Source organism: Hemitrygon akajei, chromosome 5 (assembly GCF_048418815.1).
Source record: "Hemitrygon akajei chromosome 5, sHemAka1.3, whole genome shotgun sequence".
Classification (NCBI taxonomy): Eukaryota; Metazoa; Chordata; class Chondrichthyes; order Myliobatiformes; family Dasyatidae; genus Hemitrygon; species Hemitrygon akajei.
The window spans coordinates 69847307-69862557 of NC_133128.1; the positions used below are offsets into that span (position 1 = coordinate 69847307).

Below are 15251 nucleotides of genomic sequence, written 5' to 3' on the forward strand. Positions count from 1 at the left end.
CCCAATGTACTCAGCAAAATTGGCACTTGTTTTTCATTGGATATTTCATTTGCTTCAAAATACTGCTCAATTTGTTCCATATACAGCACCCAGTATACCCATCTTTTATGCAATCAAATGCGTATAACTTTCTGATGTAGTTTGCCAGTCCTTTTTTTTTTAATGATTATGTCACCTGGTACTCACTGTTTATGAACCCAAGAACTTGTCTGTTTTCTGCCTTATTTAACTCAAACATTTCTGTCCCTTCCCAAAGAAGCACGTGCTGCGGTGTTCTTTTCTACTCAACTGTTCAGCTTGTCTTCGCGGGTTCATTTGAAACCCCTTGTGACAACTGTTATGTTTTATAACTCCAGGACATAAAACTAATCAAAATAGGAACAAGGGAGCCCAAGAGATGCATGTCTAGATCCTTCTTACTTTTAGGAAGATGCGTGCATATGATCTGGTGGCATATTGACGTAAGCCATTCACATGCTTTTACATTTAACTCATAATGAATTATTTAAACAACAAGAATGCTTAATCAAACAATACATTTACAATATTATTCAAACATTACTGAGATATTAAATACACAACAAACTGTTCTGAATGTCCTCTCCCAAGCTCCTGCCTATTAGCATCATAATACGTCCTCCCCAGTTAAATACTTTCCTACACTCTCAGCTCCTATCTCTATTGAAGACCATGGTAAAAGTCACGGAGTTGTGGACGTGTTCTCCAAATGTTTATCTACTGAAAGATCTGACACCTGACTAGATTATTGCATAGTACTGGATCCAGTATGGACATCCCTCTAATTGGCCTGTCTACATTTTGTGTCAGGGATCCTTCCTGGACACACCTAACAAATTCTGCCCTGTCTAAACTTTTTGCACAAAGATGTGCCAAGCAATGTTAGGGAAGTTATACATTATTTTATCTTTCCAAAACCAGCCTCCCGATCTACACCTCTGTGTCTGTTGATATTTTGGGGTCTATAGAATATTTGCAATAGAATGATACAACCCCACTTACTCAGTTGGCTTTCCCTCCACAATGTCTTCCCTTTCTGCAGCTATGTTACTAGCCCTGATTAAAAATGCCTCTCTCCCACCTCCTTTATCCCCCTCCATGTCCCTTTTGAAACATCTAAAGCCTGGAACATTCAGCAGTCATTCCTGCCCTTGTGACAGCCAAGTTTCTGTAATGGCCACAGCGTTTGTAGTACCATGTATTGATGCATGCTCTAAACTATTTTGTAACAAATATAAGAACCCAGTCTCAATAGAGTCTCCCAAATGGTAATGGGATCGACCGAGTCTGTCCATTTTATAATGCTGGTATTTGCAAGGAAATTGAGAGACATTCCTCTGGTTTTTGTTGAAGTAATACCATGTGAAGTTTTATTCCCAGCAGAAAGAATAAATGGATCTCTTTTTAATGCCTTACCTGGTGAGTTTCAAAATGATTGAATAAGCAGCAATCTACTACCATCAAAATCAAATTAAGCAAGTGTGATGTGTTAGCCTCTAGATGATATTTTGACTGATAACATTAGGCAAACTAGCAAGATTTCAGTTCAGTTTGAAGGGTTTTTCTCCTTGCACGCTGTTATACACTTTATTAAGCATTCCTTGAAATATCACTGGTTCAAATCAATTTTGTCACTCTCAAAAATTATTGCATGTAGATTGTCTAATGTGCACATGGTGACAGTAAAATCATTAGATGATTATGTAATGTGCTAGACTGTATGACTTTTTGCAAGTTTAGCATTCGAGTAAACAGGATTGTAACTTGTGCTGGTGCTACACTTCAGGTTATAGCCTAAACTGTCTCTGAAGTGGATTGATTTTTTCCACCCTGGTTCTACTTCAGAAATGAGTCTGCAAATACTCTTAAATCGAAGATTGTTGTGAAAGGAAAGCATTCAACACACAATGTGCAACTGAAGTATAGAATTCGCCATATATTCTCACCATAAAGATCTTCATAAAATGTTTTATGGATGAGTTGGAACTGATGAAATCCCAGTTTTTTTTTTCCATTTAGCAGGGTGCCTTCGAATACTACCTGGGATTAATTTCTTGATGTTATGAAAGAGATGAAGGATCAATTAAATATATTTTGTGTGTAACAAATCTATTTGTACTAAAATCGTAAATTGTAAGTTGCACTTGTTCTCGTGATGCATTGTAGAAAAAGAAGAATGCCCTTAACTCCTGGCAGAGTCATCGGGGAACCAACGTGACCAGCTTTTTGCACCGTTTTTTTGGTAATTGCTCATCATGGGGCATTTCTCTGTCGTTCTCCAGTTTTTTTTAAAGAGGTTGAGCTGCTAGCTCGCCACTCAACCCAGCGTGGATGGAAATCATGCAAGGGAGCCAGCTGGATTCCAACTTGGGACCATTCGCTCTGGAGTTCAGTGCTGATGCCACTATGCCATCAGCCAGCCACAATGCACTGTGGATCCATGAAATATCTAACCTAGTCTAGTAATTTAAATTATTTTAAATATTTTGATAAGGCTTGACTACAGTAATACAAATTGGATTAGAATCTGCATTAGACCATGGTAAATTTACAACTACATTCTGAAAGTGCTTCTGTGCTCCTGTCAGAGTCAAGTTCATACCTTGGGATTTTGCTTCCACTGCCTCCACTTGCAAAAACTAAGAAGGGGTACAATTAACATGCCTCAATCACTGAAATTAGGGAATAACTGAATTCAATTTTAACCCATTCAACAACAAAACTAGCTACAGTTTTTGTCAGGTAACCTGGGGATTAAATGAGTGAGTTTTTCATTAGGTCAACCCAGCAACAATGCAGGTTGGAATAAGAAGATACAAAAAAACACCAGATCATGAAAAACCTTTGATTAGGGTCATAAGTCCAGCAAAACATTATATAATTTCCTTGCTGTTAGCAGGCAAATTCCAAGCTTTGGCATATTTTATCACCTTCTCTCATGGAATGGATGACAAATTGCCAGATGTAATTGTTTGGGGCCAAGCCAATGAAATCAACACTGTTTTAATTATTCACAATGGATAGGTGGATAGAATCTTAGCTTGGTAGACTAAGTTACTGCTAGATAAATTTCAGATTCTCTTGTCTGCAAAGGCAAAGCCAAAAAAAAACTTCATTTTACTTAAAAGTATTTCAAGGGTGTATCTAGTTTAGGGAATAGAATATCTGTTTTTGTTTGTCAATTAAAGTGGTATTGTCTATCTAGTTGGGCCATAGAAACACTGGAAATCAGTTATCCTGTATTGAACCTGTCAGTCCTTGAGTATCAGAGGGAATGACAATAAATGTGTGTTTGGCATGTCAGTAGCTCATGGGAGTGGTAAATTGGCCTGAGTTGGTGGTGGAATCTGTCTGTTCTCAGGTAGTGCTATGGAAGAACAATTTTGTGATCTTGCAGAGATGAACTAATCCAGAGGCAGGTGCTCTCAAGGGAAATGCATCAGTAACTAGTTTTGGTTTGACATCTCTCTGATGTCTGCTGACACAGGAGACTGTGCAACAGTGATTTCAAATACCTTCATGAATAAACACACACTGTCTCTCTGTGTCTGTTTGTCTCTCACACTGTCTCTCTGTCTCTCTTGCATAGTGAATGAGGCCATTTAGTCCATCAGGACTATGCCAGCTTGCAGTGGGGTATTTTTGTCAGTCTAATTCCCCCTGATCTTTTCCTACACCTCTGCTATTTTATTCTGTAAACAACCATCATCTCCACTTTTTGATTCTTTTCCGCTTACTCATACAGATGAACTTTTTAGATGAGTCAATATTACTACTCACTCTTCCCATTCTGTCACTCACTGTCCTCTGTGCACTTTCTCAGGCTTGCTTGCTCATTTTCTTTCTTTCCTGCACTCAGGATCGCAAAGACTTAGATGAAATTAGTTTGAATTCTCTCTACTTTTGTTGGATTAAAAAAAAGTAGCCATCAATCCTACTATTTAAATTGAATGTAAAAAGCTGTAGCAATTAAATATCAGCATCAGCATGGAGATCAATTGCTTTCAATGTGTTTATAGTCCTTGATAATATTCTCCAGATTTTTGATTAATATTTAGCAATATTTAATATGAAAATGTTGTGTTTGTGTTTCTTAAATGTACAACACGTATATTGTTATCAGAATTGATTGTTATTGAATTTTTAAACAATGTTAAATATATTTAAAAGTATGTTAAAAGTTAATGGCATTTGAGTTTGTGATTCTGTACTTGTGCACTGCAGAGTGAATAATGACTAGAAGATGGAGTATTTTTCTTTTCACAATCAATAATAGCACCATGAATCCCAATGAAATATACAAATATACATTGCCCTCAGTAAGGCTTATTTTTTCCTGAATTGAAATCTAATCAATTGCCTAATTACAGTAGTGTTACTATTGCATTATTTCTCATTAGGCTGAACTGTTTACGTTGGGCTTTCCATTCTAATGCCGTCTTGCCCGGTTATACTCCATCTGAACTGCTGCCAACGATCATACATCCACTGCACTAAATATGCAGCTGTACTTCCCTGTAGCAATATCATGGGATTCATTATAATGGAGTTCTTCCCTCTGTGGCCCTTCAGTGAGGCAGAAGGAGGGGGGAGTGGCATAGGAATCTAGGCTTTAGGCGACGAAACCAGGGGATCTTCTGCAGTAACACTACGATGGCTTCAGAAAGCTTCCTTTTGCAGATGTCATGTTCCAGGGATGTCCTTTTTAGTGCTTGGTACTTAGAGAATTGAAATATAGTTGTAATGAATTACAAAGTCATAAAAGTACTGTAAATAAAGTGTAAATGGAAATATAAATAAGCAAAAACTACTTTTGCTGCTTTCATGATGCAAGTTAGTGATATCATTCAGATGACAGGGACTGTTACTTAAAAATTGGCAATGCCTGGCATAAAGAGACCAGATGTGTGGTACATCTGTTAATGTTTTAAGATACTGAAATTTTTTTGAAGTATTTGCCTACCAAATTTAAATTGTGCAATAACCTTTGACATCTGGCAAATCTATGGTCAGGACCTCACAAATATGAATGCTGATCTGGCTGCCCACTCCATTTCTCTGCCAAAGTCGAGGTTCAGGAAGCTGAGGACAATCAAATCCACGTAATCCATACCAAGTTAGCACCAGCATGGTGAGACTAATGAATGAGTGGAAACTCATTAAGTGATGGATGTTTGTTGACTGAGAAAATCACACAGATTGCTATTCGTTTACCACTTTCATCCTCGCCTGATAACACATAAGCACAAGCTGATCATTATAAACTGCTTTCGGGAGAAATAGAAATAAGCGTTCAATGCATTGAAACAGAGAAACCTGCTTGCATCTTGGGAAGCTCAGCTAGGACTGAGGCAGTGTAGTGTTGGTTTATCAATACAAGTTTAACACTTTGACACATTTTCTTCAATTCAGAAAGGAATTGAGCATCAATTACCACTATTTACATTACCATTTTCAGTAGTATTTCACTGCCAGAAATCCTTTAGAACTGTCATGTAGATTTTCTATTTGTAATGAACAGCCCTTAATTGAAATGGTTTTCCAGTCAATTATTTCAAAGTTCAAAGTAACTTTGTTGTCTGAGTATGTATATATCATCATATACTACCTTGTGATTCATCTTCTTGCAGGCATTCACTGCAGAACAAAGAAATTCAGCAGTATCTTAGAAAAACTACACACAGACAATAATTGACAACCAATATGAAAAAAGACAAACTATGCCAATACAAATTTATAATTAATTAATGAGTAAATAAATAAATATGAAAATATGAATTGTAAAGTCTTTGAAAGACTGTCAGCCTGATATCGGTGGTGGGAAAGATGCTAGAGTCCATTATTAAGGATGAAATAGTGGCATATTTAGATAGCAGTGATAGGATTGGGCTGAGCCAGCATGGATTTACCAAGGGTAAATCATGCTTGACTAATCTGTTGGAGTTTTTCGAGGATGTAACCAGGAAGTTAGACGGGGGAGATCCAGTGGATGTAGTGTACCTCGATTTTCAGAAGGCATTTGATAAGGTCCCACATAGAAGATTGGTGGGTAAAATCAAAGCTCAGGGCATCGGGGGGAAGGCATTGACATGGATAGAAAACTGGTTGGCAGATAGAAAGCAAAGGGTAGCGGTGAATGGGTGTTTCTCGGAATGGCAGGTGGTGACTAGTGGGGTGCCACAGGGCTCGGTATTGGGACCACAGCTGTTTACCATTTACGTTAACGATTTGGATGAAGGCATAAAAAATAACATCAGCAAATTTGCTGATGATACTAAGCTGGGTGGCAGTGTGACATATGATGAGGATGTTAGGAGAATTCAGGGTGACTTGGATAGGCTGGGTGAGTGGGCAGATACTTGGCAGATGACGTTTAATGTGAATAAGTGTGAGGTTATCCACTTTGGGAGTAAGAACAGGAAGGCAGATTATTATCTGAACGGTGTAGAGTTAGGTAAGGGAGAAATACAAAGAGATCTAGGAGTCCTTGTTCATCAGTCACTGAAGGTGAATGAGCAAGTGCAGCAGGCAGTGAAGAAGGCTAATGGAATGTTGGCCTTTATTACAAAGGGAATTGAGTACAAGAGCAAGGAAATCCTCTTGCATTTGTACAGAGCCCTGGTGAGACCACACCTGGAGTATTGTGTACAGTTTTGGTCTCCAGGGTTAAGGAAGGACATCCTGGCTGTAGAGGAAGTGCAGCGTAGATTCACGAGGTTAATTCCTGGGATGTCTGGACTGTCTTACGCAGAGAGGTTAGAGAGACTGGGCTTGTACACGCTGGAATTAAGGAGATTGAGAGGGCATCTGATTGAAACATATAAGATTATTAAGGGATTGGACAAGATAGAGGCAGGAAATATGTTCCAGATGCTGGGAGAGTCTAGTACCAGAGGGCATGGTTTGAGAATAAGGGGTAGGTCATTTAGGACAGAGTTAAGGAAAAACTTCTTCTCCCAGAGAGTTGTGGGGGTCTGGAATGCACTGCCTCAGAAGGTAGTGGAGGCCAATTCTCTGGATGCTTTCAGGAAGGAGCTAGATAGGTATCTTATGGATAGGGAAATCAAGGGATATGGGGACAAGGCAGGAACCGGGTATTGATAGTAATTGATCAGCCATGATCTCAAAATGGTGGTGCAGGCTCGAAGGGCCGAATGGTCTACTTCTGCACCTATTGTCTATTGAAAGTGAGTCCATAGGTAGTGGAATCAGTTCAGAGTTGTGGTGGGTGAAGTTCATTCTGTTTCAGGAGGGTGATGGTTGGAGGGTATTAACTGTTCCTGAACCTGGTGGTGTGGGACCTAAGGCTCCTATACCTCCCTCCTGATGGTAGTAGTGAGAAGAGAGCATAGCCTGGATGGCGGAGATCCTTACTGATGGGCGCTCCTTGTAGATGTACCCAATGGAGGGATGGGCTCTGCCTGTGATGGACTGGCCTGTATCCACCAGTTTTTGCAGGATATTCCACTCCTGTGCTTTGGTGCTTTCTTACTACAGTAGGTCATGACGCAGTCAGTCAGAATATTCCCCACTGTGTATATGTAGAAGTTTGTCAAAGTTTTAGATGACAGGCTGAATCTTCACGAGCTTCTAAGAAAGTATTGTGCCTTTATTGTAATGGGACTTGCATGCTGATCCTCTGATGTAACACCATGAAATTTAAAGTTACTGACCCTCTCCACCTTCTAGCTCCCAACATGGACTGGCTCATGAACTTCCAGTGTCATCCTCCTGCAGTCAATAATCTGCTCTTTGCTTTACAATTTCCAGCCATGCTTTCCATCTGAACTATAATGATTATAGCCTTTATAAAGATGTCACCATTGTCACAATAAGTTGCTGACCCAACCCCAAGTTCTCAGTATTTACTATTTCTATATGGAGTTTGTTTTCACATTTTGCTGTTGAAATTCATCAAATATATTGGCCTTGGAGAGATTCAGAGTAGGTTCATCAGAATGATGCTACAGTGGTGGGGGGGGGGGGAATAAAAAATAATATACAAAGACCAGTTCCTTAATAAGTACAATGAAAGTGTGATGATCTAATTGAGATTTTTTGATGTCTTTAAAGATGTTATAGGCTAAAGATGGAGGAACCATCTCCTTTATAGGAGGAATATTGCACGAAGCATGTTGCCTTGAAATTGCAGTGTGATTATTTGGAAATTCAGGTTAGAAAGCAAAAATATGGATTTCTTTAAAATATTGTTGGGTTTGATTTATTGAAAATTTCAAAACTGGTGAACTTTTTAGATAAGAGCTTTTGATATAGGAAGCAAACATATGTATTTTTATTTATTGGCCATGATCTAACTGAATGGCCGCTCTTACAACCCTTTTGCTATCATGGGTAATATAGTATTGACTACCTGAGCCTATTCAGTTCTGGAATTGTGTATAAGTTATTCTCACATTCATGTTTGAAGGTACTGCTTTCCAAGGCAGGCTGTCCAGTTCCCTAAGTTTCATATTGTCGAAAAATGTATGCCCATCTCCTACTGCTAATTTTGCTCATCTGTGGAAAGTAAAAGAAAAGAAAAATCCACATCTTTCACCTTTAAGCTGCTGCCTGTTCCAAAGCAAAGGAATATTTTTTTAAAAAGTAACTACTAACTTGAAAAATTAATTAATTTTAATTAAAATCACTTGAATAAATCCAGTTAATGCAAACAAATGTGAATTTCTTAACTTCCTGGTGTAGGTGCAATGGGCAAAGCTCACTTGGCAAGTGACAAGGAATTGTAGGAAACTGACACCATTAGAAGTCCAGTGACAGCATAGTAGAGAAGCCATGGGGTTCGGTTAGCAGGAAGTTCAGAATTTGCATGCAATGAAATGCCGATCTACTGGGCAGATACAATGAGAAATTCTGGCAGTTCCAGTTTCTCATGAAGATCCAGACTATTTCTTGATGCTTTATGTTCTAAGTGATTAATGTGTTTCAATTAAATGACTGTTTTAAGGATGAGTGGTTTAATGTATTGTGCTTCTCCAGAAGCAGGCTGTATGAATCTAAGCATCTTTATGCATTTTTTTTGTAATGTGTTGATTGTCAAAAGGATAATTTATTAAAATACATTAAAATAATTATGAATTTTTAAAGTAACTTTCCTTACATGCAGTATGTTCTTTTCCTACCATTTTTGCTTTGTTCTGTTAATTTGCAAAGTTATTTACTTCATTCAGTTGAGAGGATTATGGGTTAAAGTTGCACAACTTGTTCAAGCTTTTGCAGTATCCAGGAGAATCTAATTCTTAATCTCCTCCTCCTGCTCCAACCGCCCTTACTGCGGTGAAACAAATGAATTCCAATCAATAACAAATTAGCCTTGAATGGAATCTTGTAGCAGTAACAAGGATTAAACAGCTACTGAAACAATCCATCTCTGGATGTGCCGATTAGCTGGCTGTCACTGAACTGAGGATGCTTGGATCTAGAACATTACAGCACAGTACAGGCCCAAGATATTGCGCCAACTTTTTAACCTACTTTAACATCAATTTAATCCTTCCCTCCTACATAACCCTCCATGCACCAACCACTCTTTGTGTAAAGAATCTCTGCTACCCCACTGGACTTTCCTTTAATCACTTTTAAATTATGCCTTATAAGTATAGGCCATTTCTACCCTGACAAAATGTCTTTGGCTCTCCATTCTATCTATGCCTCTTATCATCTTGAATATCTCTCATACTCCTTCAATCCAAAGAGAAAATTCATAGCTCTCTTAACCTATCCTCATCAGACATGCCCTATAGTTCACGCAACTTCCTGTTAAATCTCCTCTGCACCCTCCCTAAAGCTTCCACAGACTTATGAGTTATGATGAAGTGACCAGAACTGAACACCAAATTCCAAGTGTGGTGTAACCCAGGATTTATAGAGCTGCAACATTACCTCATGACTCTTGAACTGAGTCCTTTGAGTTTCGACATCTGTCCGCCTAAACCGGGAATGAAGTTTAATTGATCTCAGTACAAAGCTGACTTTGAAACGTTGAGAACGGCTTTGTGTTGGATAGTGAGGTCTATGCCCAAAGCGTAACACAGCATCAGGGCCCAGGACCAAATGCGGGCATGACCCCGGTGTTTGGATATTTAAAGGCTGGCCCAGATAGACTGGAAAGGCAGGATGTCAGCTCCAGAGGCAAGGGTCAGGCCAATTCCACTTGCTCTCCTAGGATATTCACTCCCCTCTACATAGAACTGAGACTGTTAAGATTGCTCTTGCTTCTACCCACTTCCTGTCTGTGAGCTTTGCAACGACTTGCCTGCTATATGATAAACTGAGACTGTGGCTTGGGCCTATTCCAGCTGCTTTAGGATACAGGTTTATGGACTCAATTTGGTTTGGAATGCTGATCCTGGCTTCTATTGTTTGCATGTTTTGTATGTTTTTCTCTTTCTCTGCGCATTGGGTGTTGGCCTTTTTAAAATTGGGTTCTTTAGGGTTTCTTGCTTTGTGGCTGCCTGTAAGCAGATGAATCTCAAGGCTGTATAATTTATACATACTTTGATAATAAATGTACTTTGCACTATGTTCTATGAACTTTAATAAAGGCCAACACACCATGTGCCTTCTTAACAATCCTATCAACTTGTGCAGCAACTTTGAGGGATCTATGTATGTGAACCTCTGTTCTTCCACGTTGCCAAGAATCCTGCCATTAACCCTGTATTCTGTCTTTAAATACAAACTTCCAAAATGAATCTCTTCACACTTTTCTGGTTTGAAATTCATCTGCTGCTACTGAGCCATAATGCTCTGCATTCAGTCAATGTCCCACTGCAACCTTTGACCACCTTGTACACTATCCACATCTCCAACAACCTTTGTGCCATCTGCCCATCCTTCCACTTCCTCATCCAAGTCTTTTATAAAAATCACAATGAGCAGGAGTTCCAGAACAGACCCCTGTGGAACACGACTGGTCACCGACCTTCAGGCAGAATAGTCTCCATCTACCACCAAATACTGCCTTCTTTGGGCAAGCTAATTCTGTATTCATACAGCCAAGTTTACCTGGATCCTATGTGTCCTGACTTTCTGAATGTGATACTATGGGGAATCTTATTAAATGCCATACAAAATCCATATACACCACATTCACTACTCTACCTTCATCAGTGTGTTCTGTCACATTCTCAAAGAATTTAATAAGTCTAGTGATTCATGACCAGCTACTCACAAAGCCATGCTGACTGTCCCTAATCACAATCTACAAATACTCATAAATCCTGCTTCTAACATGATTATTTTTAATTGTTTGGAATATACTTGGAAAAAATTGGCCAAAGTTCAAAGTAAATTTATTATCAAAGTACATATGTATCACCATATACAAGCCTGAGATTCATTTTCTTGCGGGCATACTCTGTAAATCGAAGAACTGTAGTAGAATCAACGAAGGACCGCACCCAACAGCATGGATAAACAATGAATGTGCAAAAGACGACAAACTGAGCAAATGCAAAAGAAAAAAATAAATAATATTAATACTAAAAAAAACAATCTATCAAAAACATGAGATGAAGAGTCCTTTAAAGTGAATCTGTAGGTTGTGGGTCCATTCAGTGATGGGGCAAGTGAAGTTGAATGAAGTTATCCCTACTGGTTTAAGAGCCTAACGGTTGAAGGGTAAGAACTGTTCCTGAACCTGATGTTGTAAGTCTTGAGGCTCTTGTACCTTCTTGAATTGAATTGAATTAACTTTATTTCTTACCTTCTTCACATACATGAGGAGTAAAAATATTTACGTTACATCTCTGTCTGAATGTGCAATGTGCAAATTGTAGTAATTTGTAATAAATAGTATATACAGTAAGATATATAATAGAACAGTCAATATCACTTAGAAATACATTGTGTCACCGACAATTAATCAGTCTGATGACCTGGTGGAAGAAGCTGTCCCAGAGCCTGTTGGTCCTGGCTATAATGTTGCAGTACCGTTTCCTGGATGGTAGCAGTTGGACTTGTTTGTGGTTGGGGTGACCCAGGTCCCTAATGATCCTTTGGGTCCTTTTTACACACCTGTTACTGTATATGTCCTGAATAGTGGGAAGTTCACATCCACAGATGTGCTGGGCTGTCCGTACCACTCTCCTGTGATTGAGGGAAGTACAGCTCCCATGCCAGACAGTGCATCCAGCCAGTATGGTCGCAAGTGGGCCTCTGTAGAAAGTCCTTAGGATTTGGGGACTCGTGCCGAATTTCAGCCGCCTGAGGTGGAAGAGGTGCTGTTGTCCTTTTTTCACCACACAGCCGCTATGTACAGACCAAGTGAGGTCTTCAGTGATGTGGATGCCGAGGAACTTGAAACTGTTCACCCTCTCAACCCCCGATCCATTGATGTCAATAGGAGTTAGCCTGTCTCCATTCCTCCTGTAGTCAACAACCAGCTCCTTTGATTTTATGACATTGAGGGAGAGGTTGCTTTCTTGACACCACTGTCTCAGGGTGATGACTTCTTCATTATTATTAGTAACATCTGCAAATTTAATTAGCAGATGGGAGCTGTGGGTGGCGACACAGTCATGGGTGTACAGACAGTAAAGGTGGGTGCTTATGACACAGCCCCGGGGGACTCCTGTGTTGAGGGTCAGAGGGGTAGAGGTGAGAGAGCCCACTCTTACCACCTGCCAGCAATCGGACAGGAAGTCTAGGATCCAGCTACACAAGGTAGGGTGAAGACCGAGGTCTCTGAGCCTCTTGTCTCAAGCCTGGAGGGAATCATGGTGTTGAATGCTGAATGTAGTCCAAGAACAGCATTCTCACATAAGCATCGCTCTTCTCCAGGTGTGTAAGGATGGTGTGTCGAGCTGTGGCTATTGCATCATCTGTTGATTGGTTGTGTTGGTAGGTGAATTGTAGGTGGTGGTAGCAATCTGCAGATGTAGCCCTTGACCAGCCTCTCAAAGCATTTGCTTGTGATTAAGGTGAGTGTGACAGGACGCCAGTCATTCAGGCATGTTATCCTGGTCTTTTTAGGTATAGAGACAGAATGTTTTGAACCAGGAGGGCACTCTACACTAGGAGAGGGAGAGATTAAAAATGCCTGCAAACACACCAGCCAGTTTTGCCCGGCAAATCCTGAGAACCCGCCCTCAGATGCTGTCTGGTCCCACAGCCTTGCGGCAGCCATGAGAAGTAAGCCAAAGTGAGGGGTTACTTGCTGATGGATGCTGTTTTCCTGTGACAGCGCTCTGTGTCGATGTGCTCAATGGTGGGGAGGGCTTTACCTGTAACGGACTGGGCCGTATCCGTTACTTTTTGTAGGCTGCTCCGTTCAAAGGCATTGGAGTTCCCTTCCCAAGTTGTGATGCAACCAGTCAACGTACTCTCCACCACACATCTAGAGAAGTTAGTGAAAGTTTTACATGTCATGCAGTATCTTCACAAACTTCTCAGGAAGTAGAGGCACAACCGTGCTTTCTTCAGAATTATACTTACGTGCTGGGCCCACGCAGGACAGGTTCTCTGTTAAACAGGCAAACACGTTGGTTAATGGAATAAGTTTTCTTAGAATGAAAACCCTAACATGTAGAGTATGTAAATTTTGATGTAGTGTTGCTTTGTTGTTAAGCAGTATGAAAATAAATTTTAAACATGAGAAAGTCTGCAGATGTTGGAAATCCAAAGCAACATGCACAAAATGCTGAAGGAACTCAGCAGGCCAGGCAGCATCTATGGAAATGAACAGATAGTTGACATTTTGGGCCGAATCTCTTCTTCAAGACTGAGAAAGAAGGGAGAAGATGTCAGAATAAAAGATGGGGAGGGGGAAGGAGGTTAATTGGAAGGTGGTGGGTGGAAATGGTAACGGGCTGGAAAAGAAGGAATCTAATGGGAGAAGAGAGTGGACCATTGGAGAAAGGGAAGGAGGAGGGAACCCGGGGGAAGTATTAGGCAGGTGAGAAGAAGTAGAAGTTAGAGTGAGTAATAGAGGAAGAGGGGAGGGGGAGGGAAACTCTTTTTACCAGAAGGAGAAATTGATGTTCGTGCCATCAGGTTGGAGGCAACCCAGACAGAATATAAAGTGTTGCTCCTCCATTTAGGGCCCTGGATGGAGGTCAGAGAGGAGGAAAATGGGCAGGAATAGCACTTATGGTCATGGAAAGCAGCGGGAGGGTGGAGGTATAGCTACGTTTAGTGGTGGATCCCTCTGGGATGTTGTGGAGGAAATGTGTTGGATGCTGATAGGGTGGTAGTTAAGGCCAAGAGGAAGTCTATTATTATTATTATTAAGGCAGCAAGAAGATGGGGTGAGCGCTGATGTTTGGGAAATGGAGGAGATGCAGGTGAGGGCAGCATCAATAGGGAGGAAGGAAGGAAAAAAGTTTGTTAAAGGAGGAGAGCATCTCTGATATCCTGGAACAGATGTGGCAGAGATGATGAAACTAAGAAAAGGGAATAGCATTTTTACAGGAGATAAGGTGGGAAGAGGTATAGTTGAGATAACTGTGGGAATCAAATAGGTTTATAAAAGATGTCGGCTGACAGTTTTTATCCAGAGATGGAGACAGATCAAGAAAGGAGAGGGAGGTGTCAGGAGATGGACCAAGTCAATTTAAGGGCAGTGTGGAAGTTAGAGGCAAAGTTGATAAAATACATTTGTTGTAATAATTTTAAGTTAATCTTTATTAATAACAGAATAACTGAAGAATGCAAGAATCTGCAGTCCTTTATAAATCCCTATAAATCTTATCTTCTGCAGTAATTATATAGTGATCTAATTCATTTCTCAATGGCTTAAAAACATTAACATTTCTGTTAGGCTGAACAAACTATTAAGAGCAAAGTATTGAAAGGCTTACTTTTGTATAATACTTTAATTCTGTGTTTAATCTTGGTGCTGCAAACTGTGATTCTGACATTAATTGAAATATGTTACTTCATGAATAGATAGGAAGAGAATGAGTTATATTGAGCATTCTTTGGTGAAAGAGATGGAGTATTTTGTTTAAAGGTCTGGGTGTTGGTTTGGAGCTGACCTGTTGACAAACTAATTGAAAGATGGAGGGAGAGATTGAAATTGGGAGATTTAGCAGAAATTCCAGAAAGTGGAAGCTGGATAACTGAAATGACGAGCCAAGTAGCCTAATTCTGCTCGTTCATCTTACAGTCTTGTGTACAGTACCAATACAAATGAGCAGCAAGATTCATCCTTAAAAAATTGACAGTCTGTATTCGGTAAATCTAATTGGAGAGGCCTGTTTTACATTGGATAC

The 15251-nt window shown here is 40.0% G+C and overlaps 1 protein-coding gene across 6 annotated transcripts in view; it reads left to right on the plus strand.

The window, feature by feature from the left end:
* Nucleotides 1–15251, plus strand: part of grik1a (glutamate receptor, ionotropic, kainate 1a) — a 363004-nt gene that overhangs the window by 158785 nt on the left and 188968 nt on the right. The window lies entirely within an intron of this gene.